The sequence below is a fragment of the Agelaius phoeniceus genome, chromosome 14, assembly GCF_051311805.1.
Source record: "Agelaius phoeniceus isolate bAgePho1 chromosome 14, bAgePho1.hap1, whole genome shotgun sequence".
Taxonomy (NCBI): Eukaryota; Metazoa; Chordata; class Aves; order Passeriformes; family Icteridae; genus Agelaius; species Agelaius phoeniceus.
Window position 1 is genome coordinate 14,065,437 of NC_135278.1, and position 27,281 is coordinate 14,092,717.

At 49.1% G+C, this 27,281-nt stretch overlaps 1 long non-coding RNA gene across 2 annotated transcripts; it reads left to right on the forward strand.

Moving 5' to 3' along the window:
• The first annotated feature begins 9,801 nt into the window (after positions 1 to 9,801).
• On the forward strand, positions 9,802 to 25,610 carry LOC143695223 (uncharacterized). Of its 2 annotated transcripts, XR_013184295.1 has the most exons (4): positions 9,802 to 9,936; positions 13,398 to 13,500; positions 17,994 to 18,199; positions 19,632 to 25,610. It is a non-coding gene; the product is annotated as an uncharacterized LOC143695223 (long non-coding RNA). The 2 variants fall into 2 exon arrangements; XR_013184294.1 differs by lacking the exon at positions 13,398 to 13,500.
• The last annotated feature ends 1,671 nt before the right edge of the window (positions 25,611 to 27,281 follow it).

The following is a 27,281-nucleotide window of genomic DNA, read 5'->3' on the forward strand; positions in this document are numbered from 1 at the left end:
AAAACAACAACCAGCTTTCTAATAAAGCTGGCAAGTAATGCTGAGACAGAAAGGCAGGAGAACCCCATGCAGTCCTGGAGCACAGCCTGCAAACCAGACCTTGCAGCACAATGTCCTGGCCTGATTTGGTGTGTTCTTGTCCCCTTCAGCAGGCTGGTGTCTGACAGCCACTGTGCTGAGCTGCAGCCTTTGCTCTGAACTGGTGTCCTCCATCTCTGCTGGTGGCAGGTTGGTGGCCAGCTGTACGGGTGCAATGTCAGAGCAGGGCACGTCACCTCTGCCAGTGGTGACAGCAACCGTGCAAGCTATGGATGTGTTGGTGCAAAAAGCTACCCCATGTGTTTTTACAAAACGGGGCTGATAACTCCAGTGTCCTCTCTGTGTAACTTTAATACCATGATCGCTGCAGCCCCAGTCCAGTCTTTGCCGTCTTCTTCATAGCCATGTCTTGCAGTCTCACTCCCGAGAGGATGTTTTAAAGTTTTTATTTTGAACATGCAGATAGATCCCGTCTGGATGCTGGCATGCCCTGCTTGGAGCAGTCCCAGCAGCACCGTCTGTCCGGCTGGCACTGGGACCTCTCCTTCGCTGCAGGCTGGCTCGGAGACACGCTTAGGGTGCTGCTGGTGCTGGGGAGCCCAGGGGGAAACACGGCGGAGTCTGCGGGAGCGGTGCGGGAATGGTGCGGGAGCGGAGGCGGGCTGAGGACCAGCAGAGGGAGCACAAGAGTGCAGAAATCCCACCGGGAAGCCGGGGGACCGAGGGCTCCGGCTGCGCCGGTGTGTGCCGGTGTGTGCCGGTGTGTGCCGGTGTGTGCCGGTGTGCGCCGGTGTGCGCTGCTGCGGTGCGCGCCCCACGGCTGCTCTGCCTCGGGCGAGACGCTGCTGCCCCATCCCAGAGCCGCAGGGATCCCCGCAGGACCGGTGGGGAAAGGTCCGGGTATCGCAGGCAGCCTTCATTGCCCGGGCTCTCCATCAGCAGCCCCCGAGCCGCTTTATCCGGTGAGAGATGCGGAGATAACAGTCAGGACACAGCCTGCGAGGACAGTCCTCATCCCTCTGCATAGCCGGAGTTCTGTAGTGACTTTGCGGGCTCATCAGGTCGCATTTCAATTCATGTTTCTCCATCTCCTGAAACTGAGTCCTTCTCCTCACGCTGCCGGGGTGAGCAAACCCCTGGCTGGGGCCGGAGGGCAGGCAGTGGGTGCGAGCAGTGCCCCAAAGCGCCAGGCGGCCTGCCAGGCCCTGCAAAGGAGCTTTCAGCACCTCCAAGCCCGACTTGCTTTTGGAGTTCACTATGAAAAAGACACCGTGACAAATCCCAGAGGGTTATTTTTGGCAGAAAACTATATTTGAAAGAAAACAGAGCAGCCATCCTGTTACAGCCAACGGAGCCTGGGATATCCCTGCTGCGGCTCAGTGCTGCCTTGCTTGCTGTCTTTTCTCCCGGAGGCAGAAATGCCGTGTGGTTATAACCAGGTTATTCACATGGGAGTGACTGCTCACACTCTTAGTGTCCACAGCCTGCTTGTCCTCATTGAATAAATCTCCAGCTGTCTGAGCAATGCAATGACCCACCTGGGATGTCCTTCAGCGCCCTGTGAAGGGCAGTGGCAGTAGGGCAGGTCCCTGCACTGAATAAGCTCTGTCCAGGCCAGGTGATCACAAACTAAAAAGACAAATAATTCACAGCACATCACTGCTGCTGGTGAGGTACCAAGGGCTGGTTTTGCCAAGAAGAGTTGAATTCTACCCGGGAGGAATTCACTCCTTGCTTGTGCTAATATTAAAATGTGCTGGATGATTTAATTTTAGGCCCGGTTATCTTTCTCGCCACAGAGTTTAACACAATTGTGTGGCAGGATGTCTGCAGCAGTCAGATGGGAATAATAGAGGTGTTAGTCACTCCAGAAAAGGAATTAAATTGCACTGGGCAGTTTGCACAGTTACTTCTGGTGCTGTCGCAGGGAGAGCCCTTATGTCTGGTCTAGCAAAGCTTCAGCATTTTTTAGGAAAGCACAGCCAGAATTTTTTATATCTTTGTCTGTCTTTCATAGCAGAGCACTGTGTCCATGTCACAGCTGCTGTGGGGACTGTCCTGCTGGCGTCCAGGCGCCGAGGGAGGGTCATTGTCCCATTGTGTGCATGGGAAATGCGAGCACAAGGATGCAGAGCTCTGCTTGGAGACTCTGAGCTCAAGTCTCTGGGGGCCTTGGCCTGAGCTTTAACTACAAAACCATCTTGCACAGTCCTCCATGTGCCGAGCAAAGCATTTCAGAGCATCCCCCTCTCTACCCATGACCCTTTGTCAGCAGCTTCCCTGTACTTGCTGCAGGCTGTCCCTTTGGAAACTCAGCCACTCTCTCCAGCTTAGGCAGCAGCATAGATAAACCTCCATCACAAAAGCTTGAACCCCAGCCAAATTTCCCAGAGACCAGCTAAGCTCCAGCAGAGCAGAGACAGTTCTGGCTTGTCCCATCACCCATGCCCAGCTCCAAACCCCAGGGGCCGGTCCCTGTGATGTGGGCACAGGTGCCACCATGCATGAGGTCCATGAAGTCACAGGGATCTCATGACCCAAGGGCTCAAGCTGCAGAGCAATGAACACATCCTCCTGGAACCACCATGGAGGAGAGGGACTAAGCAAACCCCAGCAGAAGGGAATGGCAGTTTTGGAAATGTGTGAATTACACTTGGGTCTTACATTCCCAAAAAAGAGGCTATGCTGGCTTCCTCCATGGGTGACAAGGCTCTGTCAGGGCTCTGGTGCGCACATCCTCGAGGGGCAGCCCCACCACCCTGGGGCACCCAGACACACAAGAGCAATTGTGGCTTTCTCGCTGTTGGGCAATGAACACTGAATGGTGGGCCTGAATACTGTTGGGGCTTTCAATAGAAAATGCTTTCAGATTGAAATGACATTGATTACAGCTGGTTGAATAATTTATTGTGAATAAGGTTCTGTGCAGAGTTTGGCATTTTCACATTCATTACATAACAATTGGTGATTACATTTTTTCCAATTTTTATCCTGTGCTGATCTTGATATTAGCCTGAAATACCAGCAGTGCAATGACAAGAGACAGCATCCATGCCAACATTCATGCAAACATCCATGCCAGCTTGGGCACTACTTGCTTTTTGTAGGTGGGGGACATCAAGCAACCCAGAATTGCTCCTCCCTCAGAAACATACAACCCACTGATGCTCATTTGGCTATTTTTAATTTGATTAAGGGCTCTGCAAGTCCCCTTGGGGAGACAGATGCAAATGGGGAGATGCATTTGTCACCGTGAACAACAACTTTCTGTAAACATGTATTCCCATGTAAACCAATTTAGTCCCAATTTATTCAGCAGTTTATTCAGTTTTCTTTTCCATCATTGTGGGATTATGGTTTTAGTAATTAAAACTAGGATGAATTGTCCCTGATAACTACACTGACAATTTACAGAAACAGAATTTCTTGCCCTCTATGCAATTTCTGGCAGAAATGTGTCAACAGAATTACTTAACAAAATAATAATAAGTATCAGTCATTATTAATAGAAATATTATGTAGATTCAGTGCATACTTTTACATGTGATTTGGATATAGGGACACACATGGAATTGCACTGATTAAACTACAGATGCAACACTTAAGGTGGGAAAAACCTATGTGACCACCACTGTGTCTTAGTCTTAAACCAGATATATCTAATTTTAATTGTTTGGAAGTGGGTTTTAAGTAAGCCACAAGGAAATTAGCTTTAAACCACCAGTCCTGTCTGTACAGGAAGTTGCATCAGTGTCTTTTAGCCAGTGCAAATCTTCGTGCAGACAAACCCTGCGTGACCCTCCTCCTGGAGGCACATTCCAAACTCACAGCACACTGTACCGTTAGTGCTGGCAGGTCAGCACCAAGATCTAGGGCAGGAACTTTAAAAAAATGGGAGATCATTAGTTTTTTTCTGTGGTGATCAATGAATCCGGGACAAAAAAATTGCACTAAGTCATTAGCTGCAGTGAATTAATCACCCAGGATTTGCTGTTCTGCTTCCTCCACTGGGGTTCACTGAATAGTAGCATCCACAGGAACTTTATAGCACTTGTAAAAACTTTATGTTTTAGGTGAAATGTGATTTCTTTGAAGGATAACTATGAACTGCAATCAGTAACACCAGTGACTTCAAATCGTCACTCTGACTGCCATCGTGGTGGGTTGGCTAAAAGGAAAATGAGTCTGTTGGTCTCTGTGTGTGCTCAGGCTATTGTAAAACACCAACAGGGGCTGTGGGACCTGCTGCTGCTCTGAACCCAGCAATGCAAAGGGGTAGCTCCAAGGATCCACAGGAATCAGGTGAGAAAGATGTTGCCATAGGTTTTTTAAAAGGGCATTTCCAAGGGACTGTGCTGGCAGGTGAGCTTGTGCCTCCCAGCAAAAAGAGATAGAAACACAGAGCTGGAAGGTGGATTTGCAGCAACAGAGCCCTAAAAGTAGGGCTTGTCCCATGCAGGAGTGGGAGCTGAGACCCCTCTGGCTTCTCCAGCCAGGACCCAGGGCAGCCCAGCCAGCTCAGCTGTAAATGTTATTGTGTGTGTGTATTTATAAACAAGAGCAGGCTGGAGGGATGACATGGCTCTGTTTACCCCAGTGGCATGCAAAAGTAAACACCCCAGATGAGCTGATCATTAGCTTGTCTCCCCTGCTTTCGTGCCTATGTGAATAGGAACATTCCCCCTCTCTCCTTTGCTCTGTCTGGTTTTGTGGCTCTATCTCCACAGGGCTGATTTAGCAGCCCTCCTTGAACTCAGAGAAGGCTATCATTTGCCTGCAGATCAAAACAATGCTGACTGCCTTACATTTGAAAAACCCCCAATTTCTGCTTTATGATCGAGATAAAAATCCTCCTCTCAGTTTCAGCAAACAGGCAGTGAAACTTTGTGTGGTTCAGGACAAGCCCACAGAAACCAAGACTTTACTGAGAGGTTGGGAGCAAGCCAATTTGATGCATTAATCTCAAGACATAAATCACATAAATAAGAGATAAGCACATGTTTCCCCCCAAGCAAATAGAGGCCACTTGGCTGTGAAAGGCACGTCCTTCTCAAATAATGAGTGGGAGACTCTAATTCCAGGCTCTCAGTCAGTATTTCTGTAGGGGCTTGCAGGCTGTGAGCAGAGGAGTAGCTGAGCATTATCAGGCATCTATTGAGAGAGTGTATGTCTGACACAGCTCACAGAGCCAGCAGAAAAGTCAGCACAGATTATTTTCCCACCCACACACTTTCACAAGGAGTCAACGGCGCCACTACTGCACAGGTCTCGTAAAGGGTCAAGGATTTATTTTTCTTGAGTGAGCAACAAACTTCTTTTTCCATCAGCAGTAATATTTTGTGACAGTGAGGCACCATCCCTAGGATCCCAGTAGTCTCTGACCCAACAGACACTGAAACTGCAGGCACACTGTTGGGTAAGTGCCCAGCATTTGGTGGCTCACAGAACCCCCCCCTTTACATTGGGTGAGATGTCTAAGGCAAGCACTGGAAAGGTGAAAAACACCTGAATTGCCACTGAAATCCTAATCCACCTCCTTCATGTTTCATTGCATAGGCCTCAGTAATGAGGGCTGGTCCAACACCAGGCACCAGAGGGGCAGGAGGGGTCTCAGGTATGGGCTAGTGAGTACAGAGGCAGAGGCTGCTGGGTTGTGGTACCCAGCATCCACCTTGATCTGCCTTTTCCCTTTGGACAGTGAAAAGCCAGGGAGTTCTGTGTGGAGAAGCCACATGGATGAGGTCTGGTGCAGACTGCATTTGCAATCCTGAGTGTTGTAATGTGACTGTGGCAGCAAATTTGGGTTAATCTGGAGTTTGGCTTTTGTGGCTCTAGGAGGCACTTCATGAAAACCCAAAGCAGCCAAGTCAAATGAACAAACACCCACATCCTTGGTAGCCTGATTCTGCTAAAATTAAATGCCCTGAGATGTGCTTCTCTCATTAGCTCTTTCCTAAACTTGTCTTTATTTCCTTCCCTCTGCAGCATCCACAAAGCAGGGCAGCTCTGCAGCTCCCCAGGGTCACCCATCCCCAGCTCCCTCCCAGGCAGTCCCATCTCTGCAGTGTTCCTGAGGTGGCCTGGGCTGTGTTCTTTGGCCCCAGCATTTTACCTCTCCATCCCCACAGCCCTGTTTCAGCTTTTCTCATTTATTCCGGGCCATACTGGCAGCTGGATTGATTCTTGCAAAGCTACCAAACCACATCTCATGGAGATTGATCACAGAAGCCATTGTTGTCCTGTGGAAAGCCATTTATTTTCTGGTTAGTCCCCAGGGTGTCTCTGGAGGGAGAGGGGGAAGGTGGACAATAACGGGAGTGAAGGGTCCCTGCTCAGCTCAGGCTTCCTCAGGGATGTGAAACCCCAGCCAACCACAGTGTGCTTCCACTCACACATGGGGCTATTTTTAGTGCAGCATTTCAACTGGGTTCCTGTTCCCTCTGCTCAGAGCCCAAATGTTCTCTCAGACACTGACTATTGTGAGTGGCCTGAGGCAGGAGGGTGGCACAGCTCTTCCTGCATGCTGGGCAGCTTTTAGGGCCCAAAATCAGGGCATGTGCAGATCCAAACCCTCACCTGCAAAGGGTTCTTCAGGGCCTCCTCTGCTGAGGTCTGGGCTGATAACTCACAGCACAGGACAGGCATCTGCTGCCCTTCTTCCTCTGCTCAGCTCTGTTAAACTCCTGAGCTGTGAGTCCTGTGCATGGACTGCGGAACCAGCCGGGTGTGCAGAGCAGGACGTGCTCAGAGGTGCTGGAGGGCTGCAGATGACACAGAGGTTTGGCTGCTCTCAGATACATCTCTCCATGCTGTCAGCTTGTGTCACACCTGCCTTGTAGCAGCTGAGGCATTGCAAAGGGTATATAGAGAAAACAAGATCTAAAACCAATGCACCATTGATCTGCAACAACTCTTTTCAGGCTCTTCCCCCACCTGCAGGCAGGGAAGTTCTGAGAAACACTTTGACCCCCTGCTCAGAAGAGCACCCCAACTCCAAACCAGTTCTTGTTTTGCCTCCTAACCAGCCCAGTATACCTTGCCCTCCTCAGGAGCTTTCCCCATCAGCTGGAGACATCTCCTTGGGACAATGTCTCTCCTGCTCATGGGGTCACAGTGTGTAGGGACAGGAATTATTGGACTGCTGACTCTGGGACATGATTGTGTGCTCCAGGAGAAACAGAAGAAGATAGGAAATAAATTCTCTGTTTTAATGATTGGTTATGGAGACAGAGGTCATCACCACAGCAAACAGAGTCTCCTCTGGGGAAAGATGAGGGTTGCTGAGCCGAGCTGGGTTGTTCCCACGTGCTGTGTGCTCACCGAGATGTTTGGGAAGTGCTTTGTGCCAGTGAGCTCTGCTGTGTGTGCGTGTGTCTGGTGGGGCACAGGGCAGCTCTTCCTGTGCCTGGGCTGGAAACATTTTAAACAGGACACTGAAGAGTAGCAAATAATAAAAACCACACTCAATCTGAGATTACTGGATGAATAATCAGTGGTGTTGAAATACACGAAACTCTGTGAGTCTGGGCTCTCAGTGCTTTGTCTGGGCTCTCAGTGCTTTCACCAGTACCCAGTGGATGTCCAAACACAAACAATGAGCAACCACAGCAAAGCAGTGGGGGGAAGGGCAGTGACAGTTTGTTCTGTCACTGGGCGAGGGGACAGGGACTTGCCAGTCTCAGGGGTGCTGTGGCCTCTGTATGTCTGGACTGCACAAAGGAGGTTTTGTGCCCAGACCCCCTCGCCAGTTCCTGGTTCCCTCTCCCTGTGCCTGCCTCTTCTGCTGCTGGTGGGCTGCAAACCTGGGTGAGCTGGCTCTGGGGGGCTCCCAGCCACACACAGCTGCCCCAGCTGTGCCCAAGTGCTGTGTCTAGAACTCACCCAGAGCTTTTTCAATGAAGAAATTGGTCTGGGACCCCAAGGCCATGGCAAGATGGTTCACACTCCCTCCAGTAACCTTTGGAAAAGGCCCATAGCCTGCTGAGCCATCGAGCTGCCAGCTCCAACCAGAGAAGCAGGTTACAAAACAGAGACAGATGGTCCGGGTTTAACTTGGGCACTTTTTCATTACTTCTATCACGACACAGCCATCAGGGGTGTCTCTGCTGCCTTTGCTGTGACTGAAGGGCTGGGCTCCCTCTCACCCCCAGTTCAGTGGCACCCTGTGCCCTTGCTGAGATCTGGGGGCAGACCTGATTCTCCCTGCCAGGACTGGAACCAGTCTCTGTATACACAGCCAGACTGGGAGCAGTGGTGCAGGGGCTGCTGTGTTCAAAGGGGAGGGGAGGGCAGTGGTCCAGTCTGCAGGGTGAGAGCAGTGTCCTGCAGGGATGAGGAAGGAGGTAGCTCAGGCAGGGAGGGATGCAGGGAGCTGCTGGAGCTGCTGGGGATGAGGACATATCAGTCTAAGGCCACCATCTGTGGCCACATCATGGCAGCAAATCTGCCATTCCCCAGACCCCTGGCATCAGCACTGACTACACAGGTGCACTGAAGGACTTGGATGCCAGATTGCACAAAAACTCCACCCCAGGCTGGTGTCTGGGTTTAGGGTGGGCAGCAAAGGTTCCTGGGCCTTATGCAGCACCCTCAGTGTGCAGTCCCACGTGCTGCAGGGGATAACTGCACTGACCATCCCATTGTCCTGCAAACTGGGAGCTGCAGTTCCTGGAGCTGCCCTTGGCCATGCCTGGCTGGATCCCCCCCCACTCTCAGTCTGTGCAGGGCAAATCTGCAGGGGGGAGCTGTGCCACTCGTTCTTCAAACCTCACTGGTCCAGGCCAATGTCCCCTCAGTCACAGCTGGAGTCAGTTGGACCCTGATTCCAAATCCAAATCATTGTTAAATAAAACCAAGAGGGATGTATCAGTAACAACTGAGAGAGATTAATTCCTTGCACGGGTGGAGAGAAAATACATGCCAGGCAATGTCTGTTTTCTATCAGCAATTTAAATGGCTCTCTGGATGTAAGATGAGTATGTCCCCTTACTGGGGAGCACCACACTGCACTTGCAGGGCTTTTCCCTCTCTCAAGCCCAGCTGCTGCAGAAATACAGGCAGACAAAATTGTCTGGGATCAGGAGTCACCAGCACTTAATTTTTAAATAGTTTAGCTATTTTAAATGCTGACAGTGTTGGTTTTTTTGACCACAAACTTTGCCCAGCCTCCCGCTCCAACTCCACCTGAAGCAGACCAGCTGGCCACTGGCACATTGCTGCTGTGGTGGCACCATGGTGTGACACATCTGCCCAGGGACACAGCATCACAGAAAATCCTTGTCCAGAGCCCTCCCAAGTACTGGCTGCTCTCATGCCCCTATTGTTGGTGGCTCTGAGTGACACCTGGCTGTGGGTGTTCCTGGCTGGCATTGGAGCTGCTGCTTTGTGCTGGTCATGGTGCCTGTGCTGGAGTTTTGCCCGCAAATTTCTTGTTCAAACATCAGCTGTACTAAATTTGTACAAACCATTTCTCATGCTGTCCAGATGCCACTGCTTCTAAAAATAGTCCAGTCTAGTCTGTTTTCCCAGATTCTTGCCTTTTATCAGCAATAGTTTTAATAGTCCTTGCAATATTTGTCATTTGTCCATGTCAGGCCAGCAACTCCTGGGAATAGGAGTCAATCCCAGTTGTCCCATACTCCCATTCATGCCCTACACACACAGAAAAAAAAAAAAAAAAAAAAAAAAAAAAAAAAAAAAAAAAAAAAGACCATGAACAAACTTTTTTCATTGGAAAGCAGAAGTTTTTTATGCACACTCAACTGAAGCTGGATGGCAGAGGGTCAAATCTCAGCTTTCCCTGCAGAGCTCCCCAGCACAAAAAAGCTGCTGTGGGTCCTTCCCTTGGCACTGGTGCAGCACCTGGAGGGGGAGCAGGACATCCCTGAGGATTCCATGGTGAGCTGTGCTGTCTTACCAGGACAAGGAGAGCCATAGGATGGGATGGGAGGATGGGATAGGGTGGGAGGAGATGAGAGAACATGACATGACATGAGATTGAGTGGGCTGGGGGTGAGCTGGGATGGGGATGAGGCTGGGGTAGGAGGGGGCACAATGGGGTGCCAGGCCAGCATCTGGGGGCAGTTTTGTCCTGCTGCCAGTTTGGTAGGAAAAGCCGGAGCGGGCTCAGGCGCGGAGCAGGGGCTGTGTGCGGGCAGGGCTGCTCCTGCAGGCTCAGCCGGGGCACTCGGTCCGGTTCGCCGGCTCCCTCCGCAGGAGCTGCTCCCGTACTCTGCCCTTTATTCTGCTTCTTCCCGGCGCGGAACAAACAAGCACGGGAACAATGCTTCCCAGGAACCCCGCACTTCCTGCGGGAGCGCCGGCTCAGCGCTGCGAGCGCCGCAGAATCGCTCTGGGCTCTGCCCGTGGAGAGAGCCCGAGGGGGAGCGGCCCGCCCGGCCATCCTGACAGTGGTTTTGGTTAAAAAAAAAATAAATTAAAAAAAAAAAATTGTGACTTATCCTCCATCCCCCAAAAGAGCGTTTGGATTCCCGGTGCGAGGGCAGGAACGCATCGGTGTTTCAGGGAAGGCTCAGAAAGTGCTGATGGAGCATTTGGACTTGGGGACTTGCAGAGTGGAGGGAACACGCGTGGTGAGAGGTTCGTTCCCACAGCTCCTCTAAAAAACTAAACCCCGTGCATTTTGTGCATTTGTGGAATGGGCTGCATATAAATTATCCATAAATAAGCTTAACATTAGTGAGCAGGTGGAACAGGGCAGGGTTCAGGAAATTATACAAAGAGAGTAGACAAAGAGCCAGGCTGAGATTGCTCTTTGTGTTGAGGAGCTGGGCTCACTTCGTGCAGTCACAACGAGTTAGTGCAAGGCACAAAGGCGGCAATTTTGGGTTTGATTAAACTCTCTGACAGCATTCATATGTTAAATGATTATGTGCTGCTATCTGCTGCTACAGCATGCATATCACAGGAGAATCCCAAACGAATCCGTTGAGGCCGGACTGCAGTGTCACAGGAGATGTAATTAATAAGCCAAACAAGAGCAGGGTAAAAAAGCAAATTTGTTGTAGTTCTTACTCAATGACCAGGCACATCAAGTCAGGAAGAAATTACTAACATGGAGCAACACAGATGTACATTCTGGCATTTGAAATTCTAACCCAGATGCAAATGTTGTAGTCAGGATCCTGTCTCCCACCTTCAAAACTTCAGACACACAAGAGCCACGTGGCATCCCCGGTGCCAGCCGAAGCCTGCGGGGGCAGGCCAGGGCTGTTCAAAGGCATTCCCAGCATAACCATTGTCCTGCCCTTATGCTTGCTGTCCATTCAGCCTTTTGTGAGGTGCCACGGGGAATTGAGTGACATTTGAAACAGGAGCAAGGATTAGACATGTCCCCCCTCCCCTGTGGGTCACACAATGCCTGGCAGAGGAGCCCCCAAAGATGCTGCCAGACAGAGCTGCTGCACACCTGGATCACCTCCAGCAGGAGGGGAGGGCACCCACATGTGCTGCCTTCAGCCCCTGCCTCCACCCACCAGGGAGAAGATGTCTCTGGAACCCTCGATGGCGGGCAGCAGGAGGGGAGTGGGCAGGTGATGGGCTGCAGAGCCCCAGGTGTCCCTGTCCCTGCCATGGCCCATCCTCACTGGCATCGGCACAGATGTGGGAGCCATCTCATTTACATTGGCACAGCCATAGCAGTGAAACAGCCACATCCATGCAGGCTGGGGATGCCCAAATCTCCAGAGGGCAGCCAAAATTGGGTTATGGGGGCTGTGGAGGAATTGCCCCAGCTCCCAGGGACACAGAAATTCATGCACCAGTCTTGTTCTGCTGGTTGGCAGCTACCAGGTTTAGGTTGTTTGTGGAGGGATTCACCCAGGGCTGGCTTAGAGCCATCTGTGTCCTGATCCCCAGCAAGGTGCACAGGGTCTTGCAATGTCACCCTGCCACCACTCCTGCCCCCCAGGATAGAATCACAGAGTGGTTTAGGATGGAAAAGCCCTCTAAAATCATCCAGTCCAACCATTAACCCAGCACCACTGTGTTCACTGCTAAACCATGTCCCCAGGTGCCACATCCACACACCTTTTGAATGTTCAGGACAAACACTCCCCCAAAATCTTTTCATTCCCATTCCACTATTGCCAACTTTCTTCTCGTAAAGCATTTTCACCTCCCCTCAAAGGAGCAAAATGGAAATGAAGAGTGCATAAAGATTTTTATCTGGAGCCAGAGGGCTTTGGGAGCGTGTCTGCCTGCCTGGTGGCATGGAGGGCAGGCTCCATGGGGAGGGCAGGCTCCATGGGGAGGGCTGGTTCCTTGGGGAGGGCTGGCTCTGTGGGGAGGGCTGGTTCCTTGGGGAAGGCTGGCTCCATGGGACCCCCAGCTCTGCAGGGAGCCCTGTCCAACTGCAGAGCTCGGCACAGGGCTGGCCAGTGCAGCAGATTGCAGTGCAAGGTTTTATTGCCCAGTCAGCTCACTGGTATCAGTCAGCTATTTGGCTGAAGGGGAGGCGTCCATTCAAAGCCAGTTTACAGCAGAGGCTTTATTTTTATTTTTAAAGCATCTGGAAATTAAAAATCCCCTTTGGCACTCATCCACTTTGGAGAGAGAGCCAGGCCTGTTGTCTGGCCAAGCAGCCCTGCTCTGGCTGAGCTGGGTGGATCCAGGGCTGGGACATTTTTCTATCTGGAGCAGGAGTGGGGTGTTGGCTTTCTTCCAGCAGCCCCACGAACTCCCCACGCCGAGTGCTGGTTTGGTGCTCACACCATGTGTGTCCCACAGTGGGATGTCACCCAGAGGCATACGGGGTGTGCTGTGCCCTTCCCCGGCCCAGGGACACCTTTGAGGAGGTGACTTGGCCAGGACAAGAGTGATGGGATGGGTGGTGTGTGTAGGGTTCACCTCAGGTGAAGGGCAGCCATGCAAAACATGGGTTGTTTATTTCCATTGTGGGATGGCTGCAGGTCTGACAGGTGACTCTGCCCAGAACTGGCTGAACCTGGTGCCACAGGTGTGCTGAGTTTATAGCAGAGCCCTGGCAAGTTCTCCATGAGCAGGGTATGCCCTCCAAATCCACAACATTTTATTGAATTTTTCCTTGGCAGGGTGGCAAACCCAAGGCAGGGTCATCCCTTGGGTCAAGGGATGTTTTGGAGAATAAAAAACCAAGGTAAGTAAATCCAATGCCTGCATGCAGTTATAGTTACACAGACCTGGTTTGCATCCTGCAGGCAAACAGCAGGCACTGGAAATGTCCAGCCTGCTCTGGCAGCTGGCACCTCTGGCTGCCCAGCCCCTGTGTCCCTTCACCACTCCTCAGCAGGAAGGCAGGTTAGTCTGGAACAAGGCAGAGAACAGAGTGATGACATGGATTTGTCCATTCTGTGTCACAGAAAATTGAGAAGCCCCTGTCCAGCAGCTTGGGATTGCCACTGTGGAGACTGAACCTGCTGAGTGCATCAGCTGCAAGCCAGAGCAGCTTCTTTTATCCAAAAAGTGAGTGAGGTGAGGTGAGCAAAATGGTGTGTTCAGCAAAGAGCTGAGGGTCTCCAGACTCAGCTTTCACCTCCATCCCAGGAGGGCCTGGGCTGCCCTCCTGCCCTTGAGGTGGGAGCTCCACAGCCTGGGGCAGCTGCAGCCAGAGAGGTGTTCCCTGCCTGATCCACACCTGGAGGGAAATGAGGATTATTGCTTGTGAGTGTCCTTTCTGGCAGGAGAAGAAGGGAATACCCATCAGGCTGGGAGAGGGGATCAAACAGGCAGAGAACCAAAGAACCTCTCAGCCTTCCCAAGCTGCCCTGTCCCCCTGGCTCCTTGTTCCAGGCACAGCCCCCATCCCTGCTCCATCCCTCAGCACTGCAGTGCCTGGGCTTCCCCTGGTCCCTCCCCAGGTCCTGCTGCACAGCGGATGAGGAAGATCAATTCCACCAGTGGCACGGGCCAGTGAGGGCCAGGCACCAGGAGACACAAGCAGAGACTCTTCTCTAATCTTAGCTAAGCCCTTGCAAAGCCCTGCTGCACAGACACAAACTAGACTTCTTCAAAGCCTCATAAAACTGAAAAAACTGTGGCCAGACCCTTATGGCAATGGCAACACACCCTCTTTAGCACAAAGCCTATCTTCCCACATTGGATTGCAAGTCCCCCTTTCAAAGTATGGAAGCATTAGGTCTTTGCAAAGAAAGGATTTCCTGAATTATTCTAGTACTGAAAAAAAAAATGTATTCTTTCCTGGCTCTTGCAGGCCATTGAAGTACTTGGCTGAATTTTTTTTTCCTTAAAAAAACCCCAAAAGCCAGGGTCATGATATAAGAACAGGATCTTGTACTTAAAAGGGACATGAACCTCCAGAGCAGGCTGGGCTACCAACTCTGCCTCTAATAATAGCTGCCAACTTTGTGAGCATTGTACATTGTTTAAAGAATCTAATCAAGTTATATATTCCTTTTGAAGTCAGACAACTTTGATTTAACAATGGCCTCAGAGCTTTGAAAAACCCAATCTTTTCTAGTTTGTCTTTCACGATAGTTCCTTACCTGTCTCCCATTGCTGAATAAATCATTATAAACATAAACCAGATGCCTAATGCTAACAATAACTTTAGAGAGCCCTGCTTTCCCCAAGATGTATGGGCAATGACTAACACACTTTTAGCCTCCAGACTTAATTTAAAGCATTCTGGAATTGTGCACTGGTGAGATGAAGGCTGCCCAAGACAATAACTTTTACATTAAATGTAATCTCTCTCTTTAGCAGCAACAAAGTCAAGGCTGTTCTCCTTCAGCCCTGGTGTCTCAGCTGGCCATGGGCTCTCTGTGAGCCTGGAGGCACTGGAAAAGGAAGACCAGGTTAAAGAAAATGAAGTGTGTGTGTTTGAATGCATGGGAGCAGCAGGTTATGTGAGCATGCAGCTGCCAGGCACTGCTCCTCACAGCAAAGCCAGTGCTGTTTTCAGCAGAGGTGTGACAGGGACAGTGCTGAGTCTCAGGTGTGACAGGGACAGTGCTGAGTGTCCTGGTGTGACAGGGACAGTGCTGAGTCTCAGGTGTGACAGGGACAGTGCTGAGTCTCAGGTGTGACAGGGACAGTGCTGAGTGTCCTGGTGTGACAGGGACAGTGCTGAGTGTCCTGGTGTGACAGGGACAGTGCTGAGTCTCAGGTGTGACAGGGACAGTGCTGAGTCTCCAGCCACGCCGTCTCCCTCTGGCAGAGCAGCAAACACTCGAGCTGCCCTCAGCCTCTGTCAGCAGCTGAGCTGCAGCACTTTGAGAGCTGGAACTCACCTTTCCTGAAGACAGATCAGGGCTGTGTGGAGCAGTCAGGGGCTGTGCTGGTGGAAGAGGAGCGTTCCTGACCCAGAGACCTCGGCCTGCAGAGCTAACAGCTGCTCCAGAGCTGCTCCACAGGGAATATATTGCTTAACAGAGGAACACATTTAAATGCATTACTAGCAGAGCTAAATTAGTGTCTGGAGATTGAGCTCTGGCAAAGAAACAAAGTTTTGAAAGCTTCCTTCAGTATTCTTTCACTTTCCTATGTCTGTGCACACTAAGCCTGCAATTGGGTTAATCCTGCAGTTTTATTTTCATGATTTTGTCAGCCCTGTTCTACAAGGTTTACTGTCTTCCTTGGTTTGGTTATTTGAAGCCATAACCAAAAAGTAGAGAGAAGAAGAAAGGATGGGAGGAAATTAATATTAGATAAACTCTTCCACACTGAGGTGCTTTGCCCGTGTGACGTTGCTGGCACAGCGTGGCACAGGGGGAAGCTCAGTACAGAATTTCCTGACAGACTGAACTAAAAGGAGCCATTGCTAAAAATATACCAAAAAGGAGGCTCATGGGGAGCTTGATGGGGATTATTTCTCCTCCCTGAACTTCACAGCAATACCCCTGTTTTTTTTAGGGACTTTTGTGTGACAGTCTCCCAAGCAACCCGGTCACACCGAAGTTCAAGGATGTGTTTGAAACCCTTGTAAAGATACCCCATGAAAAAGAAATGCACCCCAAAACAACCAGAGGGAGGTTTTCCAGAAGGTCACCCTTTTCATGAAATTTGTGTTACCTTTGCATCACAGCTTAGCCTTTCCTAATTCCCAGCTGCTTGGTAAAGCTTCAGCCCAGGACTGGCTTTTTCCATTCTAATTTTCAAGTGAAGCCTCACCAAATTATTTGATATGGAGGGCAAGGTAAAGCACAGAGTGGCTTGAGGGGAGGAAAGACTCCAGACCCAGCATCTCCCAGGAAACTTTTGCCACCTGTTTCATTCACAACAGGAGAGCTCCTTGCCAAACCAGACCCCACCAGCTCTCCAGCCACACTTGCAGCACCACCAAATCCATCTCCAGAGGAGGCACTAGGGCACTGGAATATAAAATACTGTAATTTATGTACTTTAAGCCATATTTTTGATTATGGTGGATAGCAAGAGAACCCTGCAAATCATCTTTTACAGAAAACATTAATTCTAGATGATGTTTTTCCCTTATAAAGAATGATTTACCTGTCTCTGTGGGGTTGTACTTTTTGTACAACAGAGCACATGTCTGTTCTGGTTCCATACATATGAGGTACAGATCCCAGGCAAGCAGCTGTCCTGGGGTATTGTGGGGTTTCCATGACAAATGGGAATGCTTTACAGGCAGCTTTCATTTTTTCCTCTGCAAGCCTCAGTACACTGGCAGTTGTCAGAGTCCTGTGAACTTTCATATCTATTATGCCTTCACCACTACAAATGCTTCCAAATTAACAACCAGCCACATTTCCTCTCTATGAGCAAGCAGGAAAATGAAGAGAAAAAACAGAAATTATTACATTACAGAATACCTTCTCCTCAGACCCACCTAGCAATCACTTTGTAAAGTGATCTGAAAGGTTATTTACATTGGGATACATCTAAGGGGATGAATAAGAGCAAACACTCCAAAAAGGGATCACAGCTGTTTCCTTTCCTATCCTTGCCTGTCTCTGCTCCCAAACAATCGCCCTCATGCTGGCGTCAGGCAGAATCCTCAAAAAATAGTAAGAAATGTGCATTTTAAGTAATCTCATAAATACATTTTTATTTCAATTTTTAGCTTGTTGCTCTTTCCAATTCCTGTTTACCTTTGAAAAGGGGTATCTTAAATTTGTGCATGGACAAGGGCAGGTGTTGCCTTGGGAAGGCTGACCTAGAACAGAGGCTGGACAGAGTTAAAGAATAAAGTAGGGATTTATTAAAAGGCTTCCATGGATACACCTTGGGCAGTGCAAAAGCCCAGCCAAGGCTCTACCCAAGATGAGCCAAAATGGTCACAAAATGCACAACCACTCACAGGGTCTCTCCCTTTTATAAGTTGTGCTCCATTTGCATCTTGGAGTTAATTGTTCAATTCCAGCTTTAGCCCATGCAGTCCCATCCTGCTTGTTTTTCTCTCTTCAGTCCATGTTGTTTGTGCTCTTGAACCTGAGATTTGGATCATTTGTCCTTGGTCCCCAGCTGGAGAAGGAATTGTTCTGTCTCCGTGCTCTGTGAACAGAGCTCACCATCCCCTAATGTGAATCTCAGAACTACACTCTAAAGCAGCACAGAATCTGGAAAATATAGAAGCTAAAACCTGAGGCATCACAGACACATGGAGAGCAATCCCTTCTGTAGGAGCAGATCCACTGCTGCACTGGCAGTGACAGGAGGAATAGAAAACCAGGAGGAACAGAATAAAAAGCAAGACAGCACTGGAAGAGGAAAGTTTTCTAGCAGAGCTGTCCCACCATTGCTGACACAGGCACATGTGGTGGGATGCACAGCAAAAGGCAGGAATGCTGGAATCACAGCCCAACACCTTTTCTGAGTATGACATCGGGGTCCCAGGTGTCCTTTTGGTGCATCTGGCACAAAGATCTTACATCTAAAAAAAATGAGAGACATTAAAAAATTAAGGAAATTCACTCTTTCACAGTCTTTTTTCACAACTTTGAAATCTTCCTGTTAATTTCCCCATCTTTTGACAGTGCCTTTTCAAACCATGATCAACAGCCCCATCTGCTTGGCAATGAGAAGTGGAGTCTCAGTCTTTGATGAGGACTTGCAGGGCTCCAAGACCCTCCATGGTCACTGGTGGGAGATCACATTCAGGCAACCCCAGGGATCCTCCTGGTCTGGCAGCCTATGGATAAAATCTGTGTGAGTGACTTAAAAGCCTCAAAAAATTGCCATGGTGAGTAATCCCCTGAGATTTGGTGTTGCCCTCATAAACACAGGCTGTCCTTTTTTATATTTAAACATCAAAGGATGCCATTTGCTTTTAAAGTGATGTTTGGTGTTAATATTCTGCTCCTACAGGCCAGTTGGACCATGGGGAGGATGCACTCATCTCAAAATAAAGGTCTGCTTTGCTGACTGATAGGCTTGAAAAATTGTGCAACAAATGCTGATGGGCTCATTTATATGGGACACAACTGTCCTGGAAATGTGCACAAATGTTTTATTTCTACCTTCACTGAGGAGAAAACAGAATGTTGTGGTCCTATACTTTTTATAACTCTTCCCTCACCCTGCTTCAGGGTTAAAATTTTGCTATTGTGGGAACATTTTAGCCCTGAAGAACTGCAGTGGGGGAGCTTTCATCAAGGGGACTCCTTTATGCCACAGGTTCAACCAAAAGGAACTGCCAGGGTGCAGGTTCAGGCCAAATTTTTCTGTCTAAATGGTGATGCAAAAATCAGAAAAGTAGCAAATTTTATTATGCTTGTACTTCTGGGGGAGACTGTGGATCTTCAATGACTTTGGATGTCCTGGGGACAAAGTGTCCAGGCTTTGTTTCTTCTCATCCCTGTGTCTTGCACAGCTCTAAGAGTTGTATGAGAGGAGATCACAGCAGAGAGAAAGGAAGATACAAACCCCTCTTTTCTTAGCCTCTTGGCTAAACTCCAAGTATTTTAAGCATTTCTGGTAGGGGTTGATTCCCCCAGCGAGCCCCAGAGCTCTCATCTCTGAGGGCTGTAAATCAAAGCCTGTTCACAGGAGATCAGCACATGCCAATACTGCTTTAGGCTTTATGGCATGCACACTTCATACATGGATAGCAATGGGCCATCCCTCCCTGCAAGCCCTTTAGTGACCTCAGGGTTGTGCTTTGATTTAGTGGACAGGGGAGAAAAGCACAATGGAAGTCGTACAAATGAGTACATGCAAAGATCTGCTCATCTTGTGAGATCCCTTGTAAATAATTTAACAAAGATCTTTAATGAGTCTCACTCTAAAGGAAAAAGTTGGTCCACTTTAAACCCTGTTTTTCCAATTTGGATGTTTAAATCAATACTGCAGTCTTTTAAAACAGCCAGATTCTGTAGAAGTTGCCATAGACAGACAGACACAGAGTTCTGGTTGCCAAGTGTAAAGGAGAAAAATGTGAGAAACTCTGTAACAGGCAAACATGGGGTAATCTCCCTTCCCCCAGGAGAGCTCATCCAAGCCTTGGAGATAGTTAAAATATTAAAGCTGGAGGTTTTGCCCTTCCCAAAACCACTGTTCACTTGAACTCTGCAGTGATGCTTTTCTCCACAGGAAGACTCAGCAAAGCTTTTGATAATTTTATGGGAACACCTCATTGCATATTTTAAGTATTCCCTTTACCATCTCTCTTCCAGAAGGACACGAACATCTCCAGTAAAGCGCAGCTGGAGACAGCACATCTCAGGGCTCTTGGGTTCCAGCCTGCAGTGGCACAGCTGCTCCAGGGCTCGTGTGAGGAGCGTGGATCCTCCCCAGGAGACACCTGATCCCCAGGGAAGGGAGGCCAGGGCAATTAATCACTGCAAAACCCTCTAACGAGGCTAAAGGAACAGCAATGGCCCACGCTCCAGTAAAACCAAGTGCTTTATGTGACTTGAGATGCAGTTGGAGGAATCTGGCTAATCTTCTGCTCTGCTAGTAAATCATTCATTGAGGCCATCTGTGAAATATGAGAAGAGCAGCTTCAACCCAAGGTTCCTGCTTAGCAAAGCTCTCACTGGCTTGGCCGGAAAGAAGCTTTCCTGATAAAGCTGATAGCTAGTCCAAGCCCTCATGATTTCCAGAGGCAGTAATCCTGCTGGGGAGATTAGAGAAGCAGCCCTTGGAAGCCCTGAAGTGTGGCCGTGCACTACAGCAAAATTAAAGGGAACAAAAAAAGGTAAAATCTGCAGCACTCGGCAGGGCCTGGCCCTGATGTGCCCCTCGATGCTCTCAGGCCCAGTGGCCTCTGCAGACAGGGCTGACCAGCAGCCCCCAGACAAGTCACAACCTCTCTGGGACACACGGCATTTATGGAGCTCTGGAACAGCACCAAGGAAAATACCCAGTGCCTTGATGGCCAAGATTGAACCGGGGTTTTCTTCAAGAAGTGTGGATGCCCATCTGAAAAGTGATATTCAGCTCTCACAGCTGAATGCAGAACCCAAAATTCCCTGCTTCAGAAAAGTCCATGCTTGAATCAAATGAGTACAGTGTGAGGTCGTGTATTAATTCATCCAAAACAGCCCTGCCAACTCCCCACACCAGCCTGCCTGTCTGTGTCCTCCACCCAGACTTGACAGATTTTTAAGAAGCAGTCAGTCTTTCTCCACAGGCATAACCACTAATCTGGGGAAAGAAGAAAGTTCTTGGGTAAATATTTCATATGGCAAAATAAACAAAATTTTCATTTACAAGAGAAATGGGCTGAGCACCTAAGCAGAGCATTCAAGGACATGAGTTACAATCCACCTCCTCCGAGAATTAAGACAATACAGTTTTTAAAGGCTTTATTTTTTTATATCTTGTAGCTTCCAAACTCTTAGGATCTGCAATTCCCAGGTGACTCAGTAGCTGGTAGAACAGAGAGTTTCAAAGTGAAAGACGAGATTCACCAATTCCTAGAGCCAAGTGTTTGAAGGGAAGTGAAGCAAAGGCCCAAACAGGAGACAAAATAAGAGCTCAGCAGGGCTGGAGGCAAAAGCTTCCAGTCTCACCTGGTGCTGGACTCTCAGGGAAGGTGAGGTTTGCTCACAAGGAGGCTGAGCACATCCCTCCTTTGAACTGTGTCCAATCCCTGCTGTATGAATCCAGGCATGTGCATTGTGTTTGGGTGCCTGCAGAACTACAGCCATGGAAGGGAAAATTCACCCCCTCCTGCCCTGTGCTTCAGCTGAGCAAGACCATGCTTGGTTTAGTGCTGAAGTCTTGGTCCAAATTACAGCCCTCCTGGTGACCAGGGAAAGCTGGGCAAGTGACTTTGTCTTGGAGCAGCATGGGGGACAAACAGCAGGAGCTGCAGCTCCCAGAAGACAAAGATCCTCTTTGCCATGTGAACTTTAACCAAAGTTTGGTGTGATAATCCATCTGTTTGTAAGATTTTAACGATTCTTTCTGTTCTTCTTGGCTTCCTGGTGTTTGTTCCACTGACCTTGGGGCCAGTGACTGTCTAGAATACATCAAATTTTCTGCCTTCTCTGTAAAATCTCCTCAGATCTAAGTGAAACAGCATCTCACTGACCATTACCCCAGCAAGCTTATTAGTGATGCATTTTCTGCTGTGGAGAGAAACAGGTCAAGACAAGTAAGACTGAAAGTTGTTTTATTTTGGTTTTAAAAGTGAGGGGTTCTTCCTTGCCACTTCCCAAGTATCTAACTGCTGAAGAAAGTATTTCACCCAGTGCATCAGCTGAGGCACTAAGGAAGCACTTCCTCTAGTCTTAATTAAGTGTAATAAGCACTGTAAATGCCCCTTCCTGTAGCGCTGTTTCTGTTCTTAGCACATTCTGTACCATCCCTGGGAGTCAGGGCTGTGGGGACACAAACTGGGGCTTGGATCCCTGAAAACAGAGAAAGTCTGGAAGGAGCAGCAGCAGGGAGAGCAGCTGGCATCCCCAGGCCAGAGGTGAAGGAAGGTGAAAACCAAAGGGTAACAGAGAAGTGCTCAACCTCAGCAAGACCAAGGACAAACCCTGGCTGTGGCACTGGACAGTGCCTGAGCAAAGCTGTTGAGGAGATGTGTCCCAGCACACCAGAGCTCGTGCAGGAAGGGAATCTCAGTGTCAGCTTGGCTCTGGGATTTTCTGTTTGTCAGCCAGGACTTGTGTTGTTCAGCAGAAAGCTGCCCTGGCCTCCCTGGCACAGCAAGATTGGTGCATCCTCCACCTTCCAAATCACACAATGCAGGCTGCAGAAGCATCTGTTATAAATCCTCTTCTCTGGGCAAGGGCAGGAAGCACAACTTTCACAAGACTCTCTTAAATTGGAGAAAGTCATCCAGGCCTTTTCTTTGGAAGTGCTGCACCCCTCCTGGAGCCCTTTGTGATCTAAGCTGTTTAGAAAGTAAATGAAATGGAGTGAGCCAGAGAGACAGTAATGGTTATTTCTCCAAGAAGGAAAAGCTTAATTTTACCATGGGGATCTTGCCTCTGCCATGACCCCTCCAACAGCTCACAGGAACACAGGAGGAATTAACCAGCAGTGAGGACTGGTTCATCTTGCAAATTTGTAAAGAGTTTCATCTTAGTTCCTAACAGCAATATCCTTGATCCTGAAAAAAAACCCCAACAAACAAACAACCTGCCCACCCCAAACTCAAATAAACAGCACCTAGTCCTCAGCTAAATGCACTCAGCTTCTCCATAGCTTGTAGCACCCTCCTTTTCCATCTAACCAAGACAGAATCAGGGCTTGTAACTTCCTTGGAGGCTTCCCTGGGCTGCAGCTGAGATTGTCAGTGCACAAAGAGCAGTGAACATTTCACAGGCAGCAACCCTAGAGGGGCTGGTCCCAGAGAAGATGAGAGGACAGGGAGCAGGATGAGGATTACCAGGCTCAGAACCATTTGTGTTTGCTCAAGGTTGGTATCTGTGCAGCTGACTGGTAAATGAAATCAACAGGATTTTTCCATCTAATCTAAGCAAGCAGTTGGGTTTTATTCAAGTAATTCTTCTAAGGGATAATAATGTCTTATTATGACTACAGGGTTTATTACTAGAGTGCTGCACTAAATTCAATAATCTGAACTCACCAATATCATCCCTCTTGTGGGAGCTTCAGCTCTTTGAGAAGGAGTCCCAGAGTTGCGTGATCATCCCTAAAACCTTCTCCCCTAAGTTCCAGCTTTGGAGAACAAGTTGTTCATCATATGCTGAATTCAGCCTTGGAGTAACTCCAGTGAAAACAAAAGGAGTAACAACAGGAATGGATTAGGCCCAATTGCTTTCACATTTCTCCAACTTGAATTTTCAATTCCAGTACTAAAGGAGGAGTAAAAAACCTGACCCAACTCATGGCACAGAGACAAATACACTCCAAAATGTAAGTCTGCTTTGTGATGTGACCTCGTGCCCTTTGGAAAGTGCCCCAAGGAGGGCTTCCCAAAGCCTACCTAGGGAAAAAACTCTGCTATCATCTGGCAGGAGTGATAGATATTCCTGTTTCTGCCACTGTATTGTACCAATTTTTGCACAGAATGGTCAAACTCTGCAGTTCTAGGCTGCTGCATTTTGACTACTGACCTTACACATGTCTGAAAAAAATCAGTATCTGCCAAACTGAGATATAGAGCCATGAGGATTTAATTTAATTTCATAAAAACATATTGAGGAAGATTAAACAGTGTGTTTTCTGTACCAGCCCCATTTTTCAGAGGGAGCTGTGCTCAGATCAGGGGAGGGCACAGTCTCACCTACAAACTCTCATCTGACAGATCATCACCTTGGCACCTCTTTGGTTAAACAGAAGTCAACAAGCAGAGAGGAAGTGGAATAAGGACAGAGACAGAGAACCCCAAGCTCCCCTGCTGACTGTGGAGCCTTGCTTGCTTGCAGTGCTTGCTGCACCACTCACTCATCAGCTTTTAAGTTCCTTCTAACTTTGGCCTGCTGTTTCCTGCCGGGGCTGATGAGCCACGAGTGCAGAGTCTCTTCCTCTGGGCCAGTTCCTCAGAGCCACTTCCAGTGGCTGCCACATGAAGTGAGCTGAAGAAAAAAACGTTGCTCTTGTTTTGACTGGAGTTATTCCCAGTGAAATTCCCAGTGTGTTATAAAGGGGGTAACACAATTACCCAGTGATCAAAGAGCTAAACTGCAAGTCAGAAATCCTGGGTTCAATTTCTAACTCACATTCAACCAACACTAACCACATGACCTCTCTGTGTCTCCACACACTCGAGGGTTTCAGTAATAATGATGACACTCAAAGCTACTCCCAAACAAACAAGAAGTTTATGAAACATCACAGAAGCACAAAATGCTGAGACCACATTTGACCCACGAGCTTCACTAGGTGAGTGCAGAGCTTTGTCCAACTGACAGGCTGGAAGTGGAGGAGTTCAGCTCAGCTGCTATCTAGCTCAGAAATCACTGCACATTGTTTGCAAACTTATCAGGAGTGACTTGAATTGTGAATTAGCTTCAGCAAGGCAGCTGGCAGGCTGCTGAGGCATACAATGCCTGCTGAATCTGCACTTCCTGCTGGAGACGTGCAGAGGAGAAGGCAGACTATGAAAGAGCAGAGAAACCCTCCCAGCCCCAGCCAAACCTACGTGCAGCACAGGCCCAGCAGGGCCAGCCACTGATCCAGGGGCCAATCCAGAATTCCCAGCAGCAGCAGTGCTGGCAGCACTCAGCTCAGCTCAGCACTTGCTGTGGAGGGAGCCCAAAGCCCTTTGGGAAGGTCATGAGGCTCCCCCACCTTCCCCCAGCTCTTTTCCAGGCTGGGTAAGGCCACAGAGCTGGAGGGCAGCACTTGGACCATCCCAGCCCACACTGTGACCCTGCAGGCAGCTCTCACACACAGCCCAGAGCTGGTGCTGCCCCCTTTTACACCTTGGTTTTCAGTAAATAACCAAATCTGTGTCCAAAGCAGCAGCAGACAGCGAGTCCTGTTCAGGCCAGCCTTACCTGAGCTCTCACCTGGCCAGGGCAGCAGAGCAGCTCCATGGCTGATGCTGCCATGCAGGCAGACATTCCCTGGGTGCTGCGGGCACAGAGCTGAAGCTGCTGTACCTTCTCCAGCATCCAGGTCTGTGTGTGCCCACTCAGAGAAACAACAGGAAGATGTGCAGTCTGATGGGAACACTGCAGCATCAGCACTTGGGAAAACCCCAGCTTGTACACTGCAATCCCCCAGACCCAACCAAAGTGTGCCACAGCAGGGAAAAGAGCCAACGTGCCATGCACTGCTAGGAAAGCTCTCTTACTGTGAGCAGGGCCACTCACTCATTTCAGGCTCTCAAGTAAATTTGATCCCAGTCCCCTCTAGCACAGGATTGAGTTATCCTTACAGCCACAGAGAACTTCTTTTAAAATCAGTTTTAAGGTTATTAGCATGAAGAAGTCCACACCCTCACTCTGGGAAGTTGGTGTTGACTCTGAAAGAAGAGGTTACCTCGTAAGTGAAAAGGAAAAAAACCTTGCAAGTTTCTAGCACAGAAGCTGCAGGGTCAGTGCAGATCAGAGCACCCACGGCAGCACCACCGCTGCTCTCCGAACAGCTCCCTGCTCTTTGCAAGCCGCCAGACGCCATCCCGTGGCCATCCCCATCCCCACAAACCTCCCAGCCCGCTCAGGGAAGCGCTGTTTGCTCGCTCCGAGTCCTCCATGCTCCACGTTCTGTGCTGCTGATGTAAAGCAAGGCTGAAAAATTCTGCTACTTCCCCAAAACGCGCAGGCTGCAGGATGTGCCGGGGCAGGTTGCTGCCTGCATCCAGCTGTGCCGCGACCTCTCTCCCTCAGTGTGAGCCTTCTGCTGGCTACAAGGACAGCCCCAGCCCTGCAGGAGAACCAGGGCACTCTCCACAGCGAGTGTGCCCCAGCCTCTGCCAGCCGTGGCCATCCCGCAGGGTGACACTGCTCCCCTGCTCACTCACGGTGCTGTATTGTGGGGTCCCAGCTGCGGGTGTCCCCGGGTCTGCGTTGAAGGCACCTGAGATGGTAGCTCATGTTCAGACTCAGGTGTTTGTTATTTCTTACCAGTAAAACAGTCTCACTACTATGAGTTGGGCAGTTTTTCATTAGAAGGCACAAAATGGCCAACAGTCTCTTGTTATAGGGTCTTTTAAGACTCAACTGTTCAATAAGAGGTGACACCCAGTATTTTCCCTTTTAACCCAATAACTGATCCCACAGAGCTGCAAGGGGGACTTTTCTACCAAATTACAAAATGCCACCCAAACCCAAGAAGAAGAAGGAAGAAGAAGCATGAAGAAGAAACCCAGGATAACACCCTGTGCCCTCCAGTTGCTTCCATCCACAACATACTAAAAATCCCAAACCCTAAATTTCTCACCAAGTGATACACCTACACTACTGTATAATCTATTTTACACTTTTGTGGATTCCAGTCTATCTTGAGGTCTGGGAAACTTTCTACTGAAAATAGACCTGACCCTATGAATGAGGGTCAAAGTCAGTGCTCCCCTGGGGGTCAGGGCACCCCAGAGAAGACTGAGAAATATTCCCAGTGTGCTCTGGGTTTCCACATTTTATCTACAGTCCCTTGTCCCACCAGCTCCCTCGTGCTCTCCCACAGTGCCCAGAGCTTCTGGAGCACCTCTGTCCCACTCCTGCACCCTTAATTCCCCTCTCATTCCCCCAGGAAGGGCTTTGCCCCCATGCAGGACACGTCTGACAAACTGACAATCCCATGTGCTCACTTTCCAGCTGAAGGCACAGAGCTGAGCTTCCAGCCTTGCTTTGGTTGCCCCAAAAACACAACCACAGCCTTTAAGGGTGATGCAAACTCCATATGAAGGGGGTGGGAGGGAAGCTGTGCAATCCCACAGAAATTCAGCTGCCCCTCCATATCCCTCCTTGCTGCCCATCCAGCTCACCCTACCCATGCTCCTTCTGTGTTTTAATACAGGAGGGGGAAAAAAAGAGGAAAAAAATAAGAAGTGACCAGAAGCAAAAAGAGTCCTCAAAGGCAAATGTTTTCTATTACAGCACTGGTTCTTTCAGGGCCTTTGATGTTGCTTCTCCCACACAGAGCTGTTTCTTTCACAGTCTGTTCTTGCACATGAACAAGATGTTACACGTACTCTACACAGCACATCCTCATCTCTTATTCAAAGTATATTTGTCCCAACTCACTGTACTTTGTAACATTTTTCAAACCAGAACTCATGCATCATAGGCACAGAGGAATTTTTATTCTAGTTCCCCTTTTCATATTTAATTTTCTTCCAAATTCTTGGAGGTTCTGGTCATAAATTGGAAAGTGTTGACATTAACTAGGGTTGAGAGAGAGCTGTTAAGTTCATGGCAGTAGATTAATTTTTCCAAAATGTTAGGGGCTTGTAG